This window comes from Pelodiscus sinensis, chromosome 6 (assembly GCF_049634645.1).
Source record: "Pelodiscus sinensis isolate JC-2024 chromosome 6, ASM4963464v1, whole genome shotgun sequence".
Taxonomy (NCBI): domain Eukaryota; kingdom Metazoa; phylum Chordata; order Testudines; family Trionychidae; genus Pelodiscus; species Pelodiscus sinensis.
The window spans coordinates 116,763,970-116,789,926 of record NC_134716.1 but is presented as its reverse complement, the minus strand read 5'-3'; the positions used below and the strand labels follow the sequence as shown (position 1 = coordinate 116,789,926).

General features: G+C 44.5%; 1 protein-coding gene across 2 annotated transcripts in view; it reads left to right on the top strand.

The window, feature by feature from the left end:
• Positions 1-25,957, top strand: part of CTIF (cap binding complex dependent translation initiation factor) — a 420,270-nt gene that overhangs the window by 6,872 nt on the left and 387,441 nt on the right. Inside the window, exons 2-3 of one of the 2 annotated variants that reach the window (XM_075932695.1) lie at positions 12,867-12,936; positions 24,039-24,121. The gene's annotated coding sequence lies outside the window, so the exon portion shown is untranslated. The remainder of the gene's footprint in view (positions 1-12,866; positions 12,937-24,038; positions 24,122-25,957) is intronic. The other variant, XM_075932696.1, reaches the window with a different exon arrangement.

The window sequence follows — 25,957 nt, the reverse complement described above, 5'->3', positions numbered from 1 at the left end:
CAGGATGGAGGCAGGGCTGCCCAGCCATGGCGCCAGACCCAAAGGTGGCCAGTGTGAGCTAGTCAGCACCTCTCAGGCTCTGCCCACAGGGCTAAGCAGCTAGCACTTCCCACAATGCCCTGGCGCGCCCAGCACCTCCTCCCTGGGGGCTAGAAATGCCGACACTCTGTACCTGTCTGTTCCAGCCAGCCTGTCCTCTTGCATCTTTCAATACTCATCCCACCTGAGAGACGCCTCGCCATTGTGGAGCATGTTCCCAGTGTAGGTCATGTTCAAAGCATCCCACCTACAGGCGACATGTTGAGCCCCGCATAAACCGAAACCACATCGTGGGCTAGAAACGAATGGTCCACAGGCCGCATGCAGCCCGCGGGCCATGTGTTAAGTAGCTCTGATCTAGATCATCCCTAATAGATGTTTGTCCAACCTGCTCTTAAATATCTCCAGTGATGGAGATTCCACAGCCTCCCTGTGCAATTTATTCCAGTGTTTAACCACTCTGACAGGAAGTTTTTCCTAATGTTGAACTTAAATCTCCCTTGCTGCAATTTAAGCCCATTGCTTCTTGTCCTATCATCAGAGGCCAAGAAGAACAATTTTTGTCCTTCCTCGTTTTAACACTCTTTTAGATACTTGAAAAATGCTATCATGTTTCCTCTCGGTCTTCTCTTTGCTAAACTAAACAAGCCCAATTATTTCAGGTCTTCCCTCACAGCCCATGCTCTCTAGGCCTTTAATCTTTTTTTTTTTTTTTCTCTCCTCTGCACCTTCTCCAATTTCTCCACATCTTCCTTGAAATGTAGTGCCCAGAACTGGACACAATCAGGGGCGGCCTGTACATAAAGGCGAACTAGGCGGTCGCCTAGGGCACCAAGGTGTAGGTGATGATAAGTGGTGTTCTATTGTTGGTTTTCTTGGGTCTGTCTTGAAGTAGATGGTTTCTAGGTATTCATCTGGCTCTTTCAATTTTGTTTTTTTATTTCTCCGGGTAGGTAGGTTATAAATGATTGGTAGAGATCCTGAAGTTTCTGGTCTCTGTCAGTGGGATTAGAGAAGATGCGGTTGTATCGAAGGGCTTGGCTATAGACGATGGATCGTATGGTGTATTCTGGATGGGAGCTGGAGGCATGTAGGTAACTGTATGAGTCGGTGGGTTTTCTGTAGAGAGTGGTGTCTAATTTTCCATTGGTGATTTGTACTGTGGTATCCAGGAAATGGATCTCTCGTGTAGAATAGTCCAGGCTGAGATTGATGGTGAGGTATAGGTTGTTGAAATCTCTGTGGAATGTCTCCAGTGTTTCTTGGCCATGCGTCCAGATCATAAAGATGTCATCGATGTAGCGTAAGTAGAGAAGGGGTAAAAGGGGACGGGAGCTGAGGAAACGTTGTTCTAAGTCAGCCATAAAGGTATTAGCGTATTGTGGGGCCATGCGTGTACCCATGGCTGTGCCGCTGATCTGGAGGTATAAGTTGTTCTCAAACTGGAAATAATTGTGGGTGAGAACAAAGTTACATAGGTCTGCTATCAGATTGGCAGTAGTGGTGTCCTCTGGGATAGTGTTTCTAATTGCTTGTAATCCGTCTTCATGTGGGATGTTGGTGTATAGAGCTTCTACGTCCATGGTAGCAAGGATGGTGTTATCGGGGAGGTTATCGATGTTTTGTAGTTTCCTTAGGAAGTCAGTAGTATCTCGGAGATAGCTGGGGGTGTTGGTTGCGTAGGGTTTGAGAAGAGAGTCTACATAGCTGGATAAACCAGTAGTGAGCATGACGATACCTGAGATGATGGGACGTCCGGGGTGTCCAGGTTTATGGATTTTGGGAAGCAGATAGAACAATCCTGGTTGGAGTTCAGATGGTGTTTCTGTGTGGATTTGTTTCCGAGTAGCTGTAGGGAGGCCTTTAAGGAGACAGTGTAGTTTCTTTTGGTATTCCGAGGTGGGATCAGAGGAGAGAGGTTTGTAAAATGTGGTGTTGGAGAGTTGTCTGGTTGCCTCCTGGTTATAGTCGGCCTTATTCATAATAAACACAGCACCCCCTTTGTCAGCTGGTTTGATTATAATGTCCAGGTTGTTTTTGAGACTCTGGATGGCATAGTGTTCAGCACGGCTGAGATTGTGTGTCGCTTGTTGTCGTTTGTGAATAATGTCAGTCTGTGCATTGTTGCGGAAGCTTTGTATATAGAAATCCAGATTGTAATTCCGATCATCAGGGGGAGTTCATATAGAATTATTTTTCCTTTGGTGTTGATAGGGGGAATCTAGTAGGTCAGACTGATTGGTGGTTTGGAAATATTCTCAGAGGCGGAGGCGGTGGAAAAAAAAGCCTCAAGGTCACCACAAAATCCCAGAATCATGTTTGCTTTTTTTGCCACAGTGTCACACTGTTGACTCATATTTAGCTTGTGGTGCACTATGACCCCTGGATCCCTGTCAGCAGTACTCCTTCCTAGACAGACCCCTCCCATTCTGTATGTGTGAAACAGATTATTCCTTCTAAGTGGAGTACTTTGCATTTGTCTTTATTAAACTTCATCCTGTTAACCTCAGACCATTTCTCCAGTTTGTCCAGATCATTTTGAATTATGACCCTATCCTCCAAAGCACTTGCAACCCCTCCCTATTATCTGCAAACTTAATAATTGTATTCTCTATGTCTTCATTTAACTCACTGATGAAGATATTGAACAGAACTGGCCCCAAAACAGACCCCTGCAAATCCCCACTTTTTATGCCCTTCCAGCATGATTGTGAACCATTAATAACTACTCTTTGAGAATGAAGCTTCAGGGGGTAGCCGAGTTAGTCTATAAAGTGCTACCAGACCATTTGTTGTTTTTTTTCTGTAACAGACTAACAAAACATGTAGATGGTATCATGAGCTTTCGAGGGCACAGTCATCTGAAGAAGTGGGCTGTGCCCACAAAAGCTCATGATATCATCTACATGTTTTGTTAGTCTAGAAAGTGCTACCAGACCATTGGTTGTTTTTCTCTAAGAATGGTTATCCAGCCAGTTATGCACCCATTTATAGTAGCCCCATCTATGTTGTATTTCCTAGTTTATAGATAAGGTCATGCAAGATCATATCAAATGCCTTATTAAAGTCTAAGTATACCACATCCACCGCTTTTCCCTTGTCCACAAGATTTGTTATCCTATCAAAGAAAGTTATCAGACTGGTTTGACATGATTGGTTCTTTACAAATTCATGCTGGCTGTTCACCTTCTTATCTTCCAGTTGTTTGCAGATGACTTCCTTAATTACTCTTACCATTATCTTCCTTGGCACAGAAGTTAAACTGGTCTGTAGTTTCCTGGGTTGTTCTTATTTCCCTTTTTCTAGATGGGCATTATATTTGCCATTTTCCAGTCTTCTGGAATCTCTCCCGCCTTCCATGACTTTTCAAAGATGATAGCTAAAGGCTCAGATTCCTCCTTTATCACCTCCTTGAATATTCTAGTATGCATTTCATCAGGCCCTGGTGACTTGAAGAAATCTAACTTTTCTAAGTAATTTTTAACTTGTTTTTTTTTATTTTAACTCCTAAAACTACCCCATTTCCACTAGCATTCACTATGTTAGGCATCCCGTCACCCTTGTCTTCTAGGCAAAAACCGAAACAAAGAAGTTATTACGCATCTCTGCCATTTCCAAGTTCCTGTTTTTGTTCCTTGCTCTTCACTGAGCAATGTGCCTACTCTGTCCTTGGTCTTCCTCTTGTTTCTAATATATTTGTAGATTATCTTCTTGTTACCCTTTATGTCTCTAACTAGATTGATCTTGGTCTGTGCCTTCGCCTTTCTATTCTTGCGCCTGCATTCTTGCGATGTTTGCTTGTAATTTGACCTAGTTCCCACGTTTTATACGACTCCTCTTTGATTTTTAGATCATGCAAGATCTCCTGGTTAAGCCAAGGAGGTCTTTTGCCATACTTTCTATCTTTCCTACGCAGCGGAATAGTTTGCTTGGGGTCCTTAATAATGTCCATTTGAAAAACTGCCAACTCTCTTCAGTTGTTTTTCCTCTTAGTCTTGCTTCCCATGGGATCTTCGGCTGTGATGATTCACCAGCCAGTTTCCTCCATGGAGGGGGAGTGCTGGTTGTGATGCCGCTCCTCTGCAAGCCTCGTGGGGAGGTTTCTTCAAGCCCTGCTGGAGAAGCTTTGCTAGCTACCCTGCGCACTAGTTCCCACCTTTGGCCCTGATGATTTTCACCATAACAAGTGCATGCAAAGGACACCCGTTTGACTGGCAGAATATTCTGTCGAAAGCACACAATGGCAGTTTGGACGTAAGAATTGCGTTTTCCGGAAAAACGGCCATATTTCCAGGAAAACGCTGCAGTGTAGACATACCCTGATTCCACTGAGATAGGTTTCCAACATAAATTGAACACAGGGATCACCCTTGTTGATTTGTCCTCAGTATACAACACAGACTGGAGACAGTGCCTCCCCCCCCCCCCTACATATACCATGCCACTCACTGCCAGCAAATTATAAGCCTCATGGTGGCAATGACCAGGGACCCTGATTTCAGGTACCCCTTCATGGCCAGGTCAGTAGACTAAGAACTCTTAGCTCAGGCATTCCTCAGGGCTCCATCCTGACCCTGATGCTTTTTAATCAGTACACTGGAGATACTCAGTCATGGAGACAAGGAAATTCACATATGGAATATGTGTGAGTGACAAGGAGTCCTGTGGCACCTTACAGACTAACAGATGTATTGGAGCATAAGCTTTCGTGGGCAAAGACCCACTTTGTCAGATGCATGTCTGGAGTATGTGGATGACGTTGCCCTAGTTGTTCAGCGTACAAGCCTCCAGACTATCAGCTGCACGCTAACCCAAAGTCTTAGCACAATGGCTGATTATTTCCAATGCTGGAAACTTAAGCTTAATCGGAGAAAAAAACACACATGGTGACTACTTCCCGTCTGATCAATGAAATGGCTAATACCAAACTCAGTTCTGCAGTAATCATCCACAAGGCTAACCCCAAATTGTCTTTGCATTACACTGGATCAGAGTTTCACCTTTTGACAAGAACACCCACGATAAGGTCAGGTCTCATGTTGCACTTATCAGGAAATTGGCCAGAACATTAAGGGGCTGCAGTCCACAGAGCTGATGAACCACAGCAGTTGCATTGGTATATTCTGCAGCAGAATACCATGCACCTGTGTAGTCTCGCAGAAGTTATTCTAAACTCCTTGATAGACGACTCAATAACTAGGGATGTTAAAATTCAGGTTTTTAGGTAAACATGTTACATGTTTACATGTGGAGAGCAGGTGGATCCCACGGAACTGCCTGTCCTCTCCCCTAGCTGCCTCTGTATCAGAACCAGCAGCATGAGTGGGGACCGGCACTTAAAAGCCAGCTTCCTGCAAGCAGTGGCTCCCGCCTTCAACCTCCCCACTACTGCCTCTGATACAAAGACAGTGTGTGTGGGGGGGAGGGGGGGTATAACCGTGAAGATTAACCATTTACACGTTTACACTTTCACATCCCTATCAATAACATGATGAGTACCAGGTAGGGATGCTCAAATCAACTCCCCTGGCTCCTGGTACTATTTCATGTATTACACAGGCTTCATAGATGAGAGCAGTGGTCCCCAACTTTTTGATGCTCAGGGTCACTAGGGCAACCCAAGATTTATCCTCCCTCTTACCTGAGGGTTCCACGAAGCCCTGCCCCACTCACTCCATCCCCCGCTCCCCATAGCTTGCTCATCCTCACTCACTTTTACCAGGCTGGGTCATGGAGATGGGGTTTGGGAGGGAATGTGGGTGTTGGCTCTGGGGAGGGGTCAGGTTTGAGCCAGCAAATTGAGGCACAGGAAAAGGTTCAGGAGGGGATATGGGGCTCTGAGAGGGTGATCAAGGTTGGGGTGTTTTTTAGTTCTGGCTCTAGGAGGTGGCTTGGAGCTCAGGGCTAGGGCTTGGGTTGCAGGAGGGGCTGCAGGGTCTGGCTCTGGGAGGGGGCAGGGCTGGGGTTTGAGATGCTGGAGCAGGTATAGGGTGCTGGCCCCAAGAGGGGTGTGCGGGTTGGTGCGCAGCCTCCTGCTGGGTGGCATGTACCACTAGTGGCTCCCAGTTGATGACGGAGTGAGGCAGAGGCAAGCTGCCTGCCTGCCCTGGCCCCACGTCACTTCCCACAAGGGGCCAACATGCCCCTATAGCCCTGGGAATGGCGATGGAGGCCACATGGCTCCACACTCTTCCCCTTTCTGCCAGCACTGTGCCTATCTGCTCCCATTGGCCAGAGTTCCCTGTTTCCAGCCAATGGGAGCAGTGCTTGCTAGCAGCCCCCCTGTCTCCCTCTCCACACACACAGGGTAATGGAGCCAAGCTGGCCACTCCCAGGAAAGGGCTGGTGGCATGGGGCTGGGACAAGCAGGGAGCCTGCCGAGTGCCGATTGCAATCGACTGGGAGTTCCCCAGGATTGACTCAGTTGAACTCAACCAACCAGCAGTGACCACAAGACTAGAAGAGCTGCTCAGAGATCTCGCTTTCTCAACCACATCAATGCCAACATGAGTCTCGCGTTGCATGGTGAGCTACAGAACCCACCAAAGACCAGATTAAAATCCCGCAACCCTCTGTGGGGCTGAGATGGGACCTTTACTCTCACCTTTGATGCCAAGATTTAATGGAGCACCACGTGGAGCATCGATACTGCTTGTCATTGATCCTGACAAGGAAAGTCCGGTGGAGACTGAATCGCATCAGGACAGCCCCTGGAAGAGGTGGACAAACTCCCTTTAAATGGAAAATGAAGCAAATGCCTGTATGCAACTGTGATCAACATGCATAAACGATGGAACACATCACATCCGTGTCCCCTTCATTACTTCGCCAGGGACCTGAAGGATATTCACCACCTCACTGCACTGACAATGTGCTGGCTATGAATCTAGATTTACATTTGTAATCATTGCTCCCTACCCAAGCAGGAGGAAGAGGATGACCCCTGAATTTGTATAGCTATCTCCACTACAGACACAGATCGCTGTTCCTAAAATGTCTGCCTTTCTAAACATGGTATGCTGCCAGTTTAAGCGCTCACAGTTCAAATGTGGGATTCTGCCAAGAAATCTAATGGCCTTTCCCTTTCCATTATAACATTATTTGCTTTACTCAAAGAGCCCAGTAATTGATTTTGCTCTGGATATGACAGTTCAACAAGGAACAAAACTGATTTTTATGTATTTATTTATGTATGTATCGGTAAATCATGAAGAACTCTCCATTGATAACTTATATTCTTTTCTCCCTTACCTGACATCAGTGGAATTACTCCTGATTTACTGGAGTGCAAGAGAGGTTAGAATCAGGCCCTCGAGGAGGGGGGATAGACACCTGGCTATTGGAAAATTAGGGGAGAGAGAAAAAGCACAGCAGAAGGATGGGCTTGTGGTTAAATCACTGGGTTGTGATTTAGAAGATGTGTCTTCAATCTCTTTGTTTGCCATCGATTCTGCATGTGACCTTGAGCAAGTCACTTAAACTTTCTGTGCCTCAAATCCTCTTCCATGCCATGGAATAATAATGCTCCCTTTGTCTTGTCTGTTTATATTGTAAACTTCTGGGCACGGGATTCAGCACTGTTGGCCCCAATTCCATCTGGGTCTTCATATGGCACTGTTGGGGGGCTGCTTCAGTGACCCACTACCAGTCTTCATCTAGCCCGTCTCAGGGCAAACTGCAGTCTGTAAGGACCGCTCATCACCGGCGACGGGATGTGGACCTACCACCCCCACTTACCAGGACTGCCTCGCTACAGCCCTCCTAGCCTCGGGCCTTGCTCCAGGCCCTACAGCCTGGGAGCTCGCTTGGCTAGAGCAACCCTAGCCCTGCCTTGCTGCCCCAGCATTGCTCTAGCTCCTGAGAGCCTCCTGCTTCCTCAGCTGCCAGCCCCTTGCTGCTTTCCCCCCAGGTGAGAGACTACTCCCCTTTATATAGCCCCCAGTTGGGCCCTCATTAGCTAGAACAGCCTCAGCTGGGTCTTTACTTCCACCCCCTGCTGCAGGCCTGGATTTTGCCCTTACAGGGCCAGTGCAGAGCGCGTGCCCTGTCACAGGCACATTAATACATTAATAATAATGGCAGCATGTCCTTAGACAGGATGAAAGAACCAGGAAAACCAGGGATAAAATCCTGGCTGCCCTGAAGCTAATGACAAAACTCCCATTAACTTCAGTAGAGCCAAGTATTTATTCAGAGAGTTCAGACAGATGCAGTGCGGCACGTATGCTGGTGGTTATAATACAAAAACATAAATAGAAGAGAATGGACAGGATCTCAGTTCTGAAACTACCTGACCAGAGGGGTGGGGTGATGTGAATTAAACAGTAGAACACCTCACGGAGCCCTAGTCTACACTAGGGACTGATTGCAAAATAACTCCCCTTATTTTGAAATAACAAGTGGAGTGTCCACACTACCAAGCCCTTTATTTCAAAATAAGGAGCTGGTTCTACCAAACTAATAACTCCTGCTTTCCACAAGGAATAATACTTCTTTCAAAATAGTTATTTCGAAATAGCGGTAGTGTGGACACTTCACTACTGCTATTTTGAAATAACTATTCCCCAGTCATGCAAAGTAATTACTCCCCAAGTCCTCTTGGGGTCTAAGTCGAGGTAGCACATCCACATTAAGGACACGTCTACACAGCAGTGTTATTTCAGAATAACTAACGATATTCCAAAATAACACAGTCCATGTCTCCACTACAAGCAGTTATTTCAACATAATGTCAAAATAATGTCGAGCTGGAGGACTACTTACTCCGACTTCTGTAACCCTTATTTTACAAGGAGTAAGGGAAGTTGGAGGAAGAGTGCTCTTCCTCAGATTTCGTGTTGTGTAGACAGCGCCAAATGCCGAAATAAGCTATTTCGACTTACGTTATGCAATTGACGTAGCTCACATTGCATAGCTTATTTCGTCTTTAGCCCTGCTGTGTAGATGTGCTCTAAGGGACCCTGCCTCGGACTAGTTTTGAGGCTTCCCTGTAGTGTAGACATGCTATTTCGAAATCGTTATTTCAGGAGTTATTATTTTGAAATAAGTTATTTCAAAATAATTTCCTAGTGTAGACATGCCTGAGAGTGTATATGGGCCCAGAATTACTGAAGCTTATTTCATAACAGCCACATCTCTGCTGCTGATAGCATGTATGTGTGTTTTGCCTATGAATAGTGCCAGTTGGGTTGCATTGGTATAGCTGACTCCAGATGCTTAATTTAAGATCTCAGAAAGATTGACCAGATGGCTCGTTTTCATTTGTATGCCATGTGGTTTTGTGAACCTAGCAGAAAAATAGCTTAGCTTTTTGACATTTTATTTGTCCTTAGAGCCTCGCACTTCCTGTGACTCTGGCATTTGCATGAGCCATGTAGCTTTAGGCATATAAACCTCCCTGGCTTTATCTCCAGCGTGAGCAAAATGCTTGAAGCTATGGGCCACGTCCTTCCCCAGGTCTCCTGTGCAGTTAATTTCCTTGCCAAGTGACATCCTACTTACACAGGCACCAAAAGAATCAGGAGAAAACAGTCGTTTGGGGCTTGCGGAAGGAAAGCACGGGTTTTGATTTCAGCTGGCCTGGAAAATGTACCATCTATAGTCATGAAATGAGAGGTTGTTTGTAGATGAGGTTTACCTACAATTAAAAATACCCCTGCTTACCCTGTGCATTTCAGTTCAGGCATAGCACAGAGGATAAATTTAGCAGATTCCTGGGCCTGAGGACGTATGCTTAAGAGAAAATAATAAAGATGGCCAATGGGGAGCGTCTGCTAGCTAGTTAAAAGCACTGTGGATTGTACCAAAAGCAACAATTGCTATTACTAGTCATAATGCTGTAGGCAAGTGTGGATGGAACAGACCCCTCTACTAATAGGGATGTGCAGGAGGGGATACAGGGGGTGGCAGAGGGGAACACACGGGACAGAAGGGGGGAAATGTGCAGGGGCAGCAGCCTCTGGAGACTCCTACCCCCCCAGGAGGTGTTGCTAAAGGGAGGTGTTCCCAGATAAGTGTGGCACCCCCAATCACCCCGCTGTCCCTCTTGTGCTCCTCACTCCTTCTAGAGCCTTCACCCCTCATGCCCCTGTCCTCAACCTCCCTCGCCCTCTAGCCCCCAAACTTCCTTGTGGTGCCTGCACCCAGCACCCCCACTCCCTGTCCCAGACCAGAGCCAGCACCCAGATTCCATCTCAGAGCCTGCACTTCTCACCCTGCTCTGCACCCACATTCCTGGCACACTGGACTCCCACCTGCACCCAAAGGCTCCAGAGCTCCACCCCTTGTATTTCCTGTATCCAAACTCCCTCCCAGAGCCTGCCCCCCAATTCCCTGCTTCAGTCCAGAGCCTGCACCCAGCACCCAAACTTCCTCCCAGAGCCCACACCTGTCCCCCACCCAAATTTCTTCTCAGAGCCTTAGGCAGCGGGTGGTGGTGGTGGTGGGAGAGTTTGAGTGGGGGAGGGGTGTGAGTGCTGGGCTTCCTGGGCACCGCCAAAATGGTTGCAAAACTGCCACCCCTGGCACAACCAGATGTGTTCTAAACCTATATCTGCTGATCTGAGTGGTCAGAGTGATACATGATATCCTAGAATGATGGGCATGGTTTGGACCATAGCTAAATAACGAATACCCCTAGACAAGAATATAGGGCTAAGTCCTCAGGTCCCACAGAAACTTGTGAGGGTTTTGCATGAGTGAGGACCTCAAGTTTTGGCTGATATACGTGCATGTTGTTAAATAAAATGCATGTAATACGTGGCACCAGGGTATACTCTGGATTTTCCAGTGGTTCAAATGCAAATAGACTTGCTCAAGACCACACTACAAACAGAATTAGTGCTGGAGGAAAGCTCTTCACTCAGCATATCAGCTGCATGTCAGTTTATGGCGTTGGTTAAATCTTTCTCCCTTAATGGGCTATGAATTTTGAAGCTCTGATGTTTGCTTGGTAGCTTCCCGTGTTTCTCTTGCCTTCATGGAATACTGTGATCTCCCTCTGGTGGCTAATTTAACTCCAGCAGATTCCTCGATGCTGCTAAAGCTGTGTGGTTAGTGAATTAGGCATCTGTTTCATATGTAATGATTTAAATCTGGTTGTGATTATGGTTTTGTTGTAAAATCCTATACACCTAATAGGTGTATTCCTTCTTAAGTGTAAGGCACTATAATGCCATTATCTAATTAAGCTAATAACTCAAACACATTGTAGGCCCATAGTTCAAAGATGGGTGCATAAGTTAGGAATTGTGGGGTGAAATCCTGAGCCCATTAATGTCAGCAGTTTTGTCATTGACTACATGGAGGTCAGAATTTCCATGAAGCCTACATCAGGCTATTAAATAGCCATATTGGCCCTGATCCTGCAATTAACTCGGCACAGATATCTCCTTGTCTTCAACATTGACAAGGATCTTCTTTGCAGGTTCAGGGCCCTAGCGCCCGTATAAATGGGAGAGCTCCAGCTTGGGACAGGGATGTTAAGAGGCGGGTATTAATCAAGTTGCCTTGGTTCCTACTGCATTTTAAACTGCAGAGCCACAGCCAGGTTTGGACCCCGACTGGCATGAGCCGTGACTGAGCCAGGCTGCCTGCGCACCCCACTTTTACTACATTTTAAATGCAGAGCTTGGGGCCAGTTGACCGGTTGTTGAAACACTGGAAAGTTATGTCAAGTTACTTTCAGAGTTTATGTAAGGATGAGTGCCCCCAAAAAACTGTGGAAATGTTTCAGCGATGAGGAAAATGCCAGTGAATTGGCTGAGTTTTACTTTCTCATTCACGCTATGAAATTATTCACAGACTGTACTGAAGCTTTAGAGGCCAAGTCATTCAGTGTCATCCCAGTGTATGAGCTAATGACTGAAATCTATGAGCAACATGGGAGAAGTATTCAAGACACGGTTTTTGGGTTTGCTGTGAATATCAGACTAAAGCAATTAATACAAGTTGTGGCTAAGAAACGTGAGAGTGATTTTCTAAATGTTTATGAAAGAGCCGAAATATGCTTAAGTGTCAGATATGACTTCTCTGAAAACAGATTTCATAGTAAAGTGTCCAAATTAGACCTTGCAAATGCTGTGCCCTTTGAAGAATTTTGTGATACAGGCCAGGCTTCCAAGTCCTAAAGAGATTTACATAGATATGCTGTATGACGAATTTGCCATTGTGGAATGTGTTATATGCTCTCTTGAAATGAAAGACTGCCAGATGAGTGAGAAGAGGTATTAGAAACTTTTCAGCAAACCCAAATACCCTTCAAGACCATGACGATAATTAGCTCCTACATATTCTCATTACCATGCAGTAATGCTCACACAGAATAGGTTTTTTCAAGGATGACCACCGCTTGGAGCAATGTGAGGAACAGACTGGAGGTGAACAGGGTAAAAGCAAAGCTCTAGTCCTGCATTAATTTTTCAGAAGAATGCAAAGACATGTGCTTTCATTTCCTGGGAAACAAAAAATTCTGAATGATGCTAGAAAAAGACATAAATATCAACAATAGTCTCTCTCAGAATTGTGAGTAAGCTTTCAATGTTTTGGTAGTCTTTATAGATGTGGTTATTAGCACTACATTTAGTTTAAAAAATCACTATGGACTAAATGCAACTGTTCTCTATTCTTGAGACACCTTGATGGCCACCTTATCCTGCTGCTGTTTGGACTGTAGCCTTGTGTCATTGTTCTGTTTGGCAATTTGATGGTTGGACCCAGACCTGCTACCCTGCTACCCTCAAGTCCCTAGCTCCTTTGTTGTTGAGGGCTACATGCTTAGTTTGGCATCTCCTAACTGTTTGTATGTGTGGTCCATTGTTCCTCTGCAGGACTGCAGCAGACTGCTCCTCATAGGAAGCTATTGTCTAATCCCTGAGAGGATTTTTTGGTGCAAGCCAGGTAGGAATCCTTTCCGGTCTTTAATTATGGAATCATGAATGTCTCCAAAGTTGTGTGTGGATGGCAGAGTTCTCAGCTCTGTCACATAAGTATCTGTTCCTGCTTACTTTTTTTCATCTGAAACTAAGAAACAAATGATTCTGTGGTCACCTCTGTCTGGAATCACAGTACTCATCCAACTTCTTTATCAGCTATTCCACAGTACTGGTCATTATTCATGACCATGTTGTCCCATTCCTCTAGGACTGGTCCCCATAGCGGATGGCAGTCTACTACAGCTGCCACTTACTAAATTAACTCATATTGTAGAGCTCTGTAGTATGGCCCTAAAGGTCTGAACTAGGGATCAATATGATTCTACATAATGGAATTTTTGTTTTTTTTTAATATTTAGGAAATTGCATTAAAATTACATTAAAAGAATGTTAATGTTGCAAGTCAAGCAGTAAAAAAACTAGTAAATGCCAGAATGAATGTTGCTTGTGTACATTTAATTTGAACCCCCTTGTGCATATGCATTATGATACAGTCTTTAATTACATGATCGCATACTAATTTTTTTCAACAGGACCACTACTGATTTTACAACCTTAACATTCTTTTAATGGTATTTTTATAGTAACAGTTAATGCTAGCAAAAGGAGGGGGATAAAACTTCATGTTTCGGGGCTAAATCCAATCTCTTGCTATTAGGGATTAGAATGAGATCTTTGCTTGGGACAGATTACCCTATAGTGGGTGTTGGCCACTATTGGAGACAGGATACTGGACAGTTGAACCAAGTCTGATTCAGTATGGATGTCCCTATGTTCATTGTCTTTGACAGATTTACACCAGAGATGAAACAAGGTATTTTTTTTTAAATCCTCCTTGGTTCACAGACTTTATATGGCATGTACTGGCTTCTCCTCTGTCTCTGCAGGCCCTGATAATCTCCAATTATATTAAAGGAATATTAAAAAATAATAATATCCAAGAATATTAAAGGAACTGGCCCATAGATTTTTAAAGACTCCATAAGCTTGGGGGCTATATCCTAGGACTGGAGAATTGCTAATATAATGCTTGTTTTTAGGAAGTGTGTTGGGGGGGAGGGGAGGGAGTGATCCAGGAAACTACTGGCCTATTAGTTTGACCTCAATTGTATGTAAGCTCTTTGAACACATTTTGAAAGAGAAAGTTGTTAAGGATATAGACATTAGGATAAAATACAACATGGTTTTATAAAAATTTGACAGTGCCAGACCAGTCTGATTTCTTTCGTTGAGAAGATAACTGATTTTTAGACAAAGGAAATGTACATCTAATCTACATGGATTTCAGTGAGTCATTCGATACAGTTCCACATGAGTAATTGTTAGCTAAATTGGATAAAACAGGGATTAATATGAGAATTTAAAAGTAGATTAGGAACTGGTTAAAGAGGAGAGTACAAGTCATACTGAAAGGCTGGAGAAAGGTTACTAGTAGAATTCCTCAGTGATTGGTCTTGGAACCAGTAGTATTTAATATTTTCATCAATAGGCCTCGCACAAAAGTGGGAATGTGCTAATAAAATTTGCAGATGACACAAATTTGGGAGGAATTTCTAGTATGGAAGAGGACCAGAATATCATATCAGAGGGGTAGCCGTGTTAGTCTGAATCTGCAAAAGCGGCGAGGAGTCCTGTGACACCTTATAGACTAACTGAAGTGTTGGAGCATAAGCTTTCGTGGGCAAAGACCACTTCAGTTAGTCTATAAGGTGCCACAGGTCTCCTCGCCGCTTTTGCAGAATATCGTAGAAGAAGATCTGAATGATCATGAAAACTGGAGTAATAGAAATGAGATGAAATTAATGGTGTAAAGTACAAGGTCATGCACTTCTGGACTAATAACAAGAATTTTTGCTGTTGGGTGGAGATGTATAGCTGGACGCAGCAGGAGAAGGAGAAAGACCTGAAATGTATTGGCCTATCACAGTGTGACTGAGCCACTACTGTGATGAGACATTAAAAAGGCTAATGCAGCCTTAGGCTGCATTACATGAGGCATTGCCATTAGAAATAGGAAGTGTTATTACCATTATATAAAGCACTGGTGAGATCTCATCTGGAATACTGGTGCAGTTTTGGTCTCCAGTGTTTTAAAAGAAATGAATTCAAACTGGAGCAGGTGCAGATGACTGCTAGGATGATCAGACAAATGCAAAACTTACCTACAAGAGGAGACTCAAGATGCTTAGTTTGTTTAGTCCAACCAAACTAAGCTGGGGGAGATCTGATTGCTCGCTATAAATATATCAGAGAAATAAATACCAACAAAGGAGAGGAGTTATTTAAGTTAAACACCAGTGATGATAAACTGGCCATTGACAAGTTTTCGTTGAAATTGAGCAAAGGTTTCTAGCCAGGAGGAATGAAGTTCAGGAACAGCCATCCAAAGGGAATAGTGGGGCCAAAAGCATCCTCCAAGACTGAGGGTACAGCTAGACTGCGAGGTTCTATTGGAAAAAAATACGCAAAACGCACTCCGTATTTTGCATATCTTTTTCTGATACTTTTGTTGGAAGAGGCTTTTCCAAAATCTGGCCCATCTAGACTGGGCCAAATTTTGGAAAAAAATCTCTCTTTTTTGGAAGTCCCCTTTTTCCTCGTGGAACGAGGAACGCAGTTGCTTCCGAAAGAGCGTGTTTGCTCTTCTGCAAAAAAAAGTGGAAGAGCAAATGCGTTCCCTGGATTCGGAGTTTTTTTGAGATACCTCTGGTATCCCAATTCCTTCCAAAAGTGAGGGAAGGGAGCGGGGTGTAGGAAGTGCAGGGCTTCAGTGCCCTGGTGCATAGAGTAGGGGGGCAGACGGGGTGTCCGTGGCCACAGGTGGGCTGAAGACAGCTGTGGCCCACGGAGATGAAGGAGGGCCTCTCATGGTGGCTCATCGCTACTTTAAATCATTATTTCAGGGCTTCAGTAACTCAGCCAGAAATTATGGGTCTATTATAGGAGGGTTGGGGAGGGTCTGTGGCCTGTGATGTGCAGAAGGTAAGACTAGATAACAACAATGGTCCCTTGTAGCCTTAAAGTCTATGACTATGGGTTTGTGATGGCTCTAGTCTGAATCCTCCCATTCCAACCCTGCTCTAGTCTGAATCCTCCCATTCCATCTCTCCTCCCTTCCACTCTGTCCTGTCTCTGGGGAGTCTAATGTTACCTCCATGGCCTCGTCTAGCCCAAAATCACTTTGAAAAAACTCTTTGCTCTTTGTCAGATTAATTCAGTTTCTCCTTTACCCTCTCTCAAGGGATAAAGATTGGGGGCTGCTGGCAATCAGTTTGGAGTGGGTGACGCAGAGCAGCCAGTAAGTGACCAGGTCCTGCATAACAGGTCTTGTGCCCCCTTGTCTAGTCATGATCTTTACATGACTAGAGCAGCAGTACCTACCCGAGTACGGGGGCAGAGGAAGGGGCAGAGGGAAGGGTGTGTCAAAACCCCAAATTTTCATTTTGCGTGGAACTTAAATGTTCTTATTCTGAATGGCAACAAATCCAAATATTTTCAAGACTTCATGTGAAAAAGAAATTCCAAATGTTTTTTGTTTCCGAAGAGTTTAATTTTTTTTAAAATTCATTTTGAAGCAATTTTCATTTTTTACATTAACTTTATTTTTTCATTTTTATATTACTTAGTCACATGATATATCAGTAGTAGCAAGATACACTGAGATGCCAAGACATGCCATGTTATGTACTGCTGACATGCCATATTATAGGTAGGGCTCTGTGTTATCTCTTTGTAACATTATGAAACAATTTAGCTCTTTGACAGTTTGAGCAGACACTTCTTATGCTAATTAGAGGAGCAGATGTTTGTCTATCCTGCTGTTGAAAAATGATTCTAGGCTAACATGAGGATGTCCAGCAATGTGCTACTACTATTGACCTGCAATAAAAAAAAAAGTAAAAATTATAGTAAAAATATACAAATTTATTAAAAAAAAGTTTTCAATTTTAATTATAAAAAATCATGGAATTAAATTTTCCAAATAGATTTTAAAGGCATTTAAGTGCTTGAAAATGCCCATGGGGACCAAGGGGTATTTTCAAAAAGGTCTAGGTGCTTCTGAAAAATCACACCAGGGACTTATGTCTTAAGGTGCCTAAATACCTTTACCGTCTGGCAGTCAGCCCCCAGCTCTCTCGTGGATCTTGGGCACAGCTAAGAAGCTGTTTCGAAAATCTTCTGACTCCTCAGTGAGCCCTTTTTGGAGAGCACAGAAGATGTAAGCTTTCAAAAATTCTAACTGCAATCGCTCTGTGCCTCAGTTTCCCCAGATGTAAAATGGGGATTATGATGGGATGTCTGTCCTGAAATGGGACTAGATGACAGCTGGCAGTGAGGCAACGTGGATATTGGGGCTTGGAGAGTCTCTGAGGAGAACTCCAGAGTGTGGGGGCACTGCAGCAGGGCAATATCCAGAGGGGAGGGTGGCACACAGGTCCTAATGTCAGAGGCTGAACCATTAACACATATGCAGGTAACAGTAGGTGAGACACCGGCTGGAAGGGGGGGCTCCCGCACTGAATGACCAGCAGGAGGCGTTGCCGCGGTGAGCCACACCGTGTTATGGGGATAGTACTTCCATCACATGACCTGACAGTGTGCTTCTGGATGGGTTACCCCAAGCAGGCCGAGGCCGTACGAGTTGAATAAACAGAAAGGCATCCAGAAAGTACAGAGGCATCTGTCTTCTTGCTGATGCTCTTTTAAAAACAACTTCCCTTTCTCCCAGAGGCAGAAAGCACATAAACATTCCGAACTTCCTCTGTTATAATTGAAATAGGGCTTGTTCCCATCTGCGAGCAAGCCCCATTATTTAGGGGATGTCTGAGATAAGCCAAGAAACACCTACTGACCTGAGCAAAGTCAGTTACTAAATCTGTTACCGTTCCCTGCCTTGTCGAGTGTTATGCAGGTGAGGTGACTAGATGCTATCGTCATGGAGCCATATCCTAGACCTGTGTAAATCTGCATAGTAACAGCTGAAGTCAGTGGAGCAGCACCAGCTGAGAGGATGCCCATGGCCACCTTAGAAGAACCTACATAGATTCACGCACACATAATGGATTTCCCACAATAACTTCCCTGAGCTGACATGGCAGCTGAATTCATTCTCAGTTCACGCAGAAAAAGAGCCAGATTTTCAACTGGTGCAAATCAGTAGCATGGAGGTCCACTGAATTACACCAGCTGAGAATCTAGCCCTGGGAATGTAGCAATTTCCTGGCAATTGAGATTCCAGAGGAAACAGCATCTGAAACTCTCTGGCATTGACACAAGGATCATTCTCTTTGATGACTGACATTTAACGTAGCTGCCAAAAGGGCTCCAACCATCTAGTGTAGGAATGGACGTGACCTGGCTTTGAGGGAAATGATAACGAACAATATCCCCAAGTCAGCAGGCTACCAAGGAAGTCTGAGCTTGGAACAGACTCCTGGCTCTGGGCCAGGAAAGATTGGCTGTCCTGTGACATGAATGAGGATGAGCCTCCAGGAGAAAAGGAGTGTAGCACAACAGTCCAGAGAGTCCCTCGTCAGCTCATGCACAGAAAGGAACTGGCACAGTTCCATGGATGGTCTTATTACTCATCTGCCTTCCTGGATGTGAGGGAAAGTATGTGACAACTACAGTCAGCAGGCACAATCAAATACCATGGAGGATATGTAGGGAGGGGAGAGGAAGCAGCTAAGACTAGAGACCCAGATTTGTTCTTGCGAATTAATAGTGTGGGTTGATCCAATAGAATATGGTTAATGGGGAGGAGGAAGGATGGGGTGGAGGATGACACTGTGTCTGGTCACAAACACAAGCCAAGATTCTCCACAGGGCCACGTTTTCTCAGGCACTGTGCAACAGCTGATCATAGCCAGAGTGCAGTGCACTTCTGTCCCAGCTCTGGATACATCTGCTATTTCGGGACCAGCTGGCAGGTGCTGCCGGAACCAGATAGGCTGGTTTTGAACTAGATGGGAGTTCCTTCATCATGCCGGGAGACTTCTCAGCTGGCCAGATCCATCTGTTTTCCAGCCTGTCTAGCACAACAGAGAATCCCTCCCCCATTGTCAGTCTGTCACCCTGGAACACAAATCAGGCATTCCCATTTCTTATTTGATACATGCAGGGGCACCATTTATAGGAGCTTGGAGAGCAGTAACCCCCTCCTCCTGAGTTTGAATCCCTGGATTTCATGTTGAGGTCTGCTTAAAGCTGCATGCCCTGACCAGTGCCGGACCGATCCATATTTGCGCCCCGGGCAGCGGGCGCGCGGCGCATGTGTGGCCCTGCCCCGAGGCACGCAGCGCCTGATTAACATGGTAAGGGGCGCCACATCCCTGGGCGTGCGGCACCCCTTACCACTTCAATCAGGCACCCCCCATAGGTTGGCGCCCTGGGCAGCTTCTCTGCTAGCCCCCTCCTCCCCCCCCCCCCCCCCCCCCCCGCTTAATCCAGCCCTGGCCCTGACTCCAGAGGCAGTTCTTAAATGCAACAGTTTGGGTTGCTTGCAGCTTTGCCTTTGGGGCAGGGAATTTGTTATAAAAAGTGGGAGGGGCAGGGTGATTAAGAATAACAAAAGGTGAGTTATTCAGGTAATTGAAGGATCATTAAATCATCATGAAAACATTGCTGGGTACCCCACTTAAAAAATACGGGGGAAAGTGTAGGAATGAGTGTTGTGCTGCAGGAATCTGCATTTGGATCTCTTCTGTTAAACTTCTCTTAAATGCTCTTGAAAAAGGGGTGAACAATGACTAATCCAAAGCTGACTGGAAAGAGTTACAAAGAGATCTCACAAAGCTGGGTGACAGGGCAATACAAAGGCATATGGAATTCAGTGTTAATAAGTGCAAAGTAATGCACATGGAAGAATATAATCCTAACTATAGAGAAAAAAGTGATGGTGTCTAAAATACCTGTTATCACTCAAGAAAGAGATCTTGGAATCTTTGTGGGTAGTTTCCTGAAAACATCTACTCAACATGCAGTCGCAATCTAAAAACTAAGAAGCTAACAGAATATTGGGAATCATTAGGAAAGGAATAGATAAGACAAAATACCATATTGCCGCTATATAAAATCATTGTGTGCCACATCTTGAATACTGTATACAGAGCTGGTCACTCCATCTAAAAAAAGATATATTGAATTTGGAAAAGGTACAGAAAGGGCAACGGAAATGATTAGGGGTAAGGAACAGTTTCCATATGAGGAGAGATTAACAAGACTAAAACTTTTCATCTTGAAAAAAAATGATTAAAGGGTGGAGGGATATGTCGGAGGTCTAGAAAATCATGAATGGTGAGGAAAAATACAATAAGGAAATGTTATTCATTCCTTCACTAACATAACACAAGAAGCTGACCAATTAAATGTATAGGCAGCAGATTTAAAACAAACAGAATGCATTATTTTTTTCATGGTCAACTTGTGGAACTCTTTGCCAGGAGATGGTGGAAATGCCACACTATAACAGGATTCCAATAAAAACAAAATAAGTTCAAGGAGGCTGGGTCCATCAATGACAACTAGCCAGAATGAGCAGGAATGGTGTTCCTAGCTTCTGTTTTCCAGAAGCTGGGAATGAGTGACAGGATGGATCATGATAATTGCATGTTCTGTTTATTCCTTCTGAAGCACCTGGCATTGGCCAGTGTTGGAAGATAGAATACAGGTCTAGAAGGACCTTTGATCTGACCCAATATGGCATTCTGATGTTTTTGTATAGAGCTGAAATGTACATGCCCCCTTGCTCTAACTCTATAGACCCCACTTTCCTTCCAGAGCTGAGAGCATGCCCAGGAGTCCTGACAGGGTCTCTTTCTTCCCAGAGTTAGTAACATAGTAAGACTAGACATTAACATTTTAAGGCTAACTAGTGTCCCTTAAGTGACTGTCCACAAGATGTCAGAACATGTTAATTTTAGAGCTGAGCGAGTCTAATATATTTATTTAATTTTCTTTCTTTTATATAGGAATTAGATACAGTGCTCTTATCAGCTAACTGTTAAGTTGTCTGCCAAAACCAGCAGAGTTTTCCAGTGCTGTGGTAGACCTTCGATAGAGATGTGGGGGGGGGAGGCAAGGTTCCCTGTAAGCTGTGTGCCCGCGTGGGCACACAGCCCTTTTCTGAGCCCTACAGAGGTTCAGAGCTCCCCACGTAGGCAGGGAGCTCAGCTGATTGGCTGGGAAGGGGAGAAGGTGCATTCACCTTCTCAGAGGAGCAGAAGCTGCTGCTGTCTGATCTGGCTGTGAAAGCCTCAGCCAGCTCCCTGCCTGCCCTGCACCAGCTTGGCATTCCGGAAAGCCAGATGCAGGGCCATGTGTGTGTTTGTGAATGCTGAGTCCCTGGAAGGAGGGGAGACAGGCTTCTCATGCTGCCCCTGCCCCCAATAGCTCACATTGGCCAGTTTCAACCACTAGCAGCTGCCTGTTTGCAGGACAGGCAGGATGAGACGCGTCCTTCCTCCCTCATCCCCATGGCTCACAGCATTCAGTTCAGAACAATAAACATGGCTCCTACAGCTCCCCTGAGCATGTACAGGGGCTGGAAGGCAGGGACCTTGGCTAAGGAACCTGATGGGCTGCTGGCTGGGGGCCAGGTAACCTCCAGCCTCCCCCTCCTTTACCCCCTATCCCCCTTCTGCCCTCCTACCCCATGTAACCCAAACCTTCTGCACCCCTGCTCCAGGCCTCATACACCTTCCCAGACACTGCATCCCCTCTTACACTCCTCCTCAGGTCACAATCCCCTCTCAGACCTTGCACCCCAATCTGCTATCCCTGGTCACAGCCCAAATCCCTGCACTCCTGCCCCAGGTCACTCCCTCCCAGGCCCTGCACCCCCTCCTCACCGCAGTCCATTGCTCCAGGTCATGATCCCCTACTTCACCCAAACTCCCTCCCAGATCCTACACACCAATCCCATATCCCAATCTCCCTTCTGCACCCAACGTCTATCCCAAACCCCTGCACCTCCTCCATTAATATAACGGAAGAGTGCAGACCTTGACCACTTACCAAAGTGCCACCCCCCACATCAAAAATTATTGCCCACCCCTATGTTAATGGCTTAAGATAAGAAAGACAAAGATTTTTTTAACAGAATTTTTTTGAGAGTTGCAGATATCTAAAACTCTGATCTTAATGATTTTTTAAAATCCTGTGTTACTAAGGCTATGTCTAAACTACATTCCTCTTCCCAAAGAGGAATGTAAATGAGCCTGATCGAAAATGCAGATGAAGCGTGGATTTACAAATTTCGCACTTCATTTGCAGAATAGCATGAGAGCGCTTTTTCAAAAAAGGGTTTTTTGAAAAAGAAGCTGCAGTCTAGATGGGGTTCTTTCGGGGGAAAAAAAGCCCTTTTTCGAAAGAATCCATACACCTCATTTTTTTTCAGTAGTACAGGTTCTTTCAAAAAAGGGTGGGTTTTTTTATAGAACCCCGTCTAGATGGCAGTTTCTTTTTCAAAAAACCCTTTTTCAAAAAAGCGCTCTCATGATTATGCAAACGAAGCGCAAGATTTATAAATACACGCTTCATTTGCATTTTCGATTGAGCTCATTTACATTCCTCTTTCGGAAGAGGAATGTAGTTTAGACATGCCCTGATTAATACATGGTAAACTGTATTGCGTTAAGGCCAGATATTTGCTATCTGGTAAAGTTCTGGCTTTTATGTGTCAGAGGTCATAAGTACTAGGTGGGATGCTAGCTATTTTGTAGGATGAAACCTTATTTGCAAGATCTTTAAAACATGTATCTATCTGTTAGAAAGGATGAAGATACATGGACTCCAACGTCTCAGAGGAGTAGCCGTGTTAGTCTGTAACTAAAAAACCAACAATGGTCCTGTAGCATCTTAAGCTAACAAAAATATATAAATAGTATCATGAACTTCTGTGGGCGCAACCCACTTCTTCAACTAAGGGTAGTGTTAATTTTCTTTTTATTTGATTTCATATTAAATAATAATAAGCACTTCTCTTTGTTAATTATCCCTTGTTTTAATATGTTTTCTTTCACACCAATGGACTATTTAAAATATATATTTATACCTATGGTTTGTATTTGTACTGGTGAGTGCACATCCACACACTACCTCCATATTGGTGTTGCACATAAGTAATTTCAACCCACCCAAAAGAAATTCCATTCCTCCCCAAGGATGGAAAATCTTAGAGGGAAAACTGGTTGGGAGAGGGCGGATGCGGTTGGTTCCCCCTTCTCTTCTTTTGGTGTTTGGTTTGTGCTGACCATACTTAGTAACACTGCTGAAGCAGCTGTGCTCAGTCTGCCTCCCCTGCTCTTGCTCTCTCTCTCCTCTTCCCCTATCACAGCATGCACAGGTCATATCTTTTCCCTCCCCTGGATACTATACATAGTGAGCCAGATTCATTAGTTTCTTCTGGCCACTTTGGCATTGCTCCCGTCATGCACAGCAGCTATAAACTTGTAAAATAGCCCGTTAAAATTGGTTAACATTGCTGGAGAATCTGGTCTAAGGTCTTTTACTACAACAGTATTGTAACAAAGCAGTTTGCTTTTCAAAGTTTTTTATCACTAAAATAGAATAGTTTTCTAAGTAATTCTTATTGTACTTGCACTTTGCACTCTTTGTGATTGAGACCTTAAAAAAAAAGCTTAATTTTTAATAAGCCTAAGGAGATACAATCTGACAGACAAATGTTTAGACCGAGTGCCTGCTTTTATGTTGGGAAGAGTTGGTCTTTTGTCTCTTTAATTACCTTTCTGACCTTTTGGAACACTGCCTTTTACATAAGCCATAGGAGAGCTGCACATCTCATACAGATGATCAAGGTCCTTAGCTATTTTGAGGGTAACCTTTCAGCATATTTTGTTGTTCATCTTATAAGACCTCTTTAAAAGCTCCAGTGAACAGTTCTGGCATTTCCAAAATATCTGTAAGGAGACCCAGTTGCAATTTTAAAGAAATGTTAGTTTTGCGATTCTGTTGTTCAGCCTGTACAAGGTTATTACTATGGCATTTCATAAATAGATGAATACTATATAAAATAATCCTAGTGCTATGTCTTCTTACCAATTTTAGGCATCTCGAAGGCACCTGTCACTTTGGTACTGAAGTACAGCAGGTGAAACCAGAGGAAGGCTTTGCTGCCCCCCGACCATTAGGTAAGAGCCATAAGTACCCACATCCATGTTATTAGCACACATCTCTACTTGTCAAAAAAGCAACCAGAATGTTGAGAATCATTGGAAAGGGGTAGTTAATGAGAGAAAATATCATATTGCCTCCATAGAAATTCACGGTATGCCCACATCTTGAATACTGCATGCAGATCTGGTTGCCCCGTGTCAAAAAACGTATTGGGATTGGAAAAGGTTCAGAAAAGGGCAACAAAAATGATTAGGGTATGGAGTGGCTTCCATAGGAGAAGGGATTAATAAAAGTCAGTCTTTTCAGCTTGGAAAAGAGATCACTAAGAACAGATGTGATAAAGGTTTATAAAATCAAGGAGTGGTGTGGAGAAAGTAAATAAGGAATTAATATGTACTCCTCATAACACAAGGACTAGGAGGTACCCAATGAAACTAATAGGCAGCAGGTTTTAAACAAACAAAAGGAAGTACAACTCAGAGTCCACCCCTGGAACTCCTTTCCAGAGGATGTTATGAAGGTCACGACTATAAGAGGAGTTCAAACATGAGCTAGATACATTCATGGGGGATAGGTCATCAAGGACTATTAGCCAGGATGGGCAAGGATGGGCCCTTAGTCTCTGTTTTGTCAGGGCTGTGAATGGGCGAGTGGGAATGGATCACTTGATCGTTACCTGTTCTGTTCATTCCCTCTGAAGCACCTGGCATTGGCCACTATCGGCAGATAGGATACTGGGCTAAATGGACCTTTGGTCTCATTCTTATGTCCCTCCCTGCCTTTGGCAGCGTGTCTTCTGCAGATGCTGTGCTACCATTGCCTAGGGGTATGTCTAGACTACATGGCTCCATCGATAGAGCCATGTAAACTAGTTTACCCAACATACTCAATAAAGCGGGGCTTTAAATAATCCCCGCTTCATTAAAATAAAAATGGCCATCGCGCTGTGCCGACAATCAGCTGATCTGGCAGTCTAGACACGGATTGGTCGACAAGGGAAGCCTTTGTCTACCGCTCCGTTATGCTTCGTGAAACGAGGTTTACCGGAGCGGTTGACAAAGGCTTCCCTTGTCGACCGATCCGCATCTTGACTGCCACGCTGTGCCGGACCAGCTGATTGTTGGCACAGCGTGGTGGCCATTTTTATTTTAATGAAGCGGGGATTATTTAAATCCCCGCTTCATTGACTATGTCGGGTAAACTAGTTTACATGGCTCCGTCGACGGAGTCATGTAGTCTAGACATACCCTAAGTGCCTCTGTGCTGCTGCTTAGTAACAACCTTGGATCCTGGTTGTTAAATCCCACTCAAGTTGATAGAAAGTCTCTCATTGACTTCAGTAGGCTTTGGACCATGCCTCTGGGGAGGGTTTATTCAACTCTGAGCTTCAGGAGCATTTCCCAAAGCACAGAGAAGATTGCTCATTTGTAGGTTTGCCCTTATTACAAACACAGTGTAGCCCTGGCTGCAGTATGACCTTCAGGTGAGTGGATATGTTTCTGTGCTGCCTGCCAGCATATTGTGGTGTGTTTATCGAACCTTTGTTCTCGTGTTTCATTAATTGATCTTGATCAGAGCACGCATAGCTCATTGTTAGAAAAGCGGTCATGAAAACTAAAAGCATCCTTACTTGAAAGTGTTGTGGTTCTTTTCTTGTGGCCTCAAGCAAGTGTCTTACAACGGAAAGACTCATTCAGCCCTATTCATTAGGTTAAAAAAATAAGAAGACATAAGTAAAAACAAAGAACACAGACAGGTGTGGGACAGGGAAGAAAACACAGCTATGCAGGCAGGGCTTCCCCCCACTTCTGTTCCCACAAATGCGAACAAAACACTAGGAGCAGCAGAGC